The sequence below is a fragment of the Oculina patagonica genome, chromosome 6, assembly GCF_052425735.1.
Source record: "Oculina patagonica isolate OP01 chromosome 6, crgOcupat, whole genome shotgun sequence".
Taxonomy (NCBI): Eukaryota; Metazoa; Cnidaria; class Anthozoa; order Scleractinia; family Oculinidae; genus Oculina; species Oculina patagonica.
The window spans coordinates 24,080,165-24,083,072 of NC_135763.1; the positions used below are offsets into that span (position 1 = coordinate 24,080,165).

The 2,908-nt window shown below is 41.3% G+C and overlaps 1 pseudogene; it reads right to left on the reverse strand.

Moving 5' to 3' along the window:
* On the reverse strand, positions 1-2,004 carry LOC144656331 (manganese-dependent ADP-ribose/CDP-alcohol diphosphatase pseudogene; annotated as a pseudogene).
* Positions 2,005-2,908: the final 904 nt, after the last annotated feature.

The window sequence follows — 2,908 nt, forward strand, 5'->3', positions numbered from 1 at the left end:
CACATGCATTTTACTGATAATTATCAGTCATCACTTTCTGCCAGAGCTTTTTAGACACACAAAAAAACATGCTCAATCAACAGCCCCTCATAGGGTCCTCACTTGATAATATGTCAAAAAGAAGGTATGCTGATATAACCTCCTCCCCACACAACTCTAATGGGAGTCTGGGTACCAGGAATCAGACCAAAGGGGGCTTATGGAAATGGTTAGCAGTCAGCTTTAATCTACCTCGTCTACTTACCCAACCAGAAATTAAGGAAAATCAAATTCACCTTTCCCTTGAAAAACACTTAGTGACTTCCAGATACATCTTGATTGTGATGTTCTTGGAAATATCCTTACCCTACCTGGACCCCACTGGAACTTTAGTTTAATGCGTTTGTTAAAAAGCTTTGGCTTTTAAAATCCCTCTTCTGTTGGAACTTCCAAGGAACTTCTTTGGAGTGCATGGTACGGATATTTCCTGGAACCATGCAATACAGGTTATTATACTTTAAAATTCTGGTTATAACCCCCCCCCCCCCCCCCCCCCCGCAACCCAGTAATAGGCGCATCTACATGGAAACCAAAGAAATATATCCAATATAAGCCCCCCTCTGCTGGATGACAGTACTGAACAGGGCTAAATGTTGCTTTAATTTGACTTTTTAACTTATAAACGTATAACGTACAACAATGCCGTGGCTCATTTCAAAACATTTTTTTAAAACCACTTTTAAGCTAGATATAAGATATAAGCCCTTGCGTTTATAAGCCCACTCAAAACCCCCTTACAAAGTTGTATAAGCTCAGGGCTTATAACCGGAATTTTACAGTGTATGACAAGAGTACACTCAGCTGCCCTTGGACAATGGTCATCCACAGAAACAAACAAGTATGTATATCCATGTCAGTGAGAGAATTTTAACTCACGACTCTCTATTACACCAAAACCCTCAATGACAATAGAATCATCTTTGACGTGCAGTGTGGCAAATGCATTGGAATATAGTGGTGCTTCAATCACTGCATCAAAAACATAGTGATGAATGCCATTTTTATCCACAGTATAGTCAGATTCGTGACAATGACCATGGAAACAGGCAACAACACAGCGACACTGCCATAACACTTCAAGGACATCCTGGTAGTTCCACAAAAGGTCCATTGGGTCTCTGTTTCCTGGGTGGATTGGGACATGACTAAACACCACAGCTTTCTGGCCATTTTCTTGAGCCTGTTTAAGAACAGTGTTGAGCCATGATAGCTGTGCAGTGCCAATTGCACCATTGATGTCAACAAAACGTCTTTCTAAGCCATTGAGCCCTTCAGTGCTCTCCAGATCTTCATTCGTGTTGTACTTGCACACTATTTCAATGGCTCTCTTATACCGGGGGCTACTTTTATCAACACCAAGGAGGCTTATGTCATAGCTATCTAAGTAAACAAAGCAAAATTTGGGATGAGGTGTGAACGAGAAATAAAATGGCCTGGTTTCCTCTTCGTTGACTGTTGGATGACTTTGATGCTTGCTGAGGTAAGAGGCACTTCGACAGCTGTTAAAAGGATGAAGAACTGATCTTGCAAGTTCCTCGCGCGAGAAATTGTAATGCTCGTGATTTCCTAAGTTATGTAGAACGGGTATTTCATAAGGAAGCTCTGAGAATTCGTTTATCACGGCGTCCAGAGCTTCTTTCGAGAAATTTCGCTTGCTATCATTCTCATCGACTTTACTTGAATTATGTTCGTCGATAATATCTCCCAGCTGAACTATAAATGATGGTGAATACTTCGATCCATTCCAATGTGCGACAGCTTCTTGGAGGCAAGGCAGAGCGTTTCGGTATCGTCGCCATTTTGTGTTTGAAGAGTTTCGCCGATCATTGATGTCAGCATATTGGATGTCGGTGATTAAACCAAAGGAAAACAAAATATCCCTCTCGACATTTACTTCACGGCTCATGGTGAGCTTATTTCCGACTAAAAGAATTAGAAACAAACCGGCATGTTATATAACCTTTCGTTGTACTCTTGTTTATAGCAAGAAATGGCAGAGCGGGCCTTGGGCACGAAAACGGCCGTGGTTGAACATTTTTCCCGCCACAGTTTGCGGGGTCGCACTTTCAGGTCGCACTCGGGATGTAAAACTTTCTCATTCTTCCTTCAACTATTCACAGCTTGTTCGATCCATGGAAAGTGTTGCCGATTGAATTCTGAAGAAAGAAGCTGTAATAACACACCGTTGTTATCGTGTATCTTGATTTTTCGCTGAATGCCCCAAAAGCATACCTTTGCCATTTCGCAAGGTAGGTAGCCTGAGGAAATCAGTCAGTTGTCCTGAAATTTTAATACCGGTTTCTTGTCATTCCAATGTTAATTTCCGAGGAATTGAAAAAGTTAATTCTGATACAAACAATAATTCCTTAAGTCTAGAGAATAACTTCCCGTGCATGATTTTGTAAGCATTTAATTGCGAGAAAGAGCTAGAAAGGCTTTCGGCGAGTCAAAGTGAACTCACTTTTTGATACCTTGCTTCTTTGCGACGTGCTTGGGGGGTTTGCTGGCTAGTCGTTTCTCATTCTGCACTAATATACACTTTTATATCTTACATTTTTATTTAATTGGTCAGGGATATTTTATGTTTATCTGGGAAAAGTCTATTCTACGAATACAGCCGCCTCTCCGAACGCAACAAGCGGGTCGGAGCGCGGAGATGCTGCTGTATGCGCAGGCTAGAAAAAGTCAGGGAATTTTGAAAACTGATGTCTGTGGCCACCATGTTACTCTGAGAATTCTGATTCGCCATTCTAGCTTGTACCCTCTTTACTGAGTATATAATGAAGTTACAGCTTGTTCAACGCAGTGGTTTAGAAACAAACTTGAACCGTTTTTCAAACCAAGAGTAATGATTCTACAAGTAAACCAG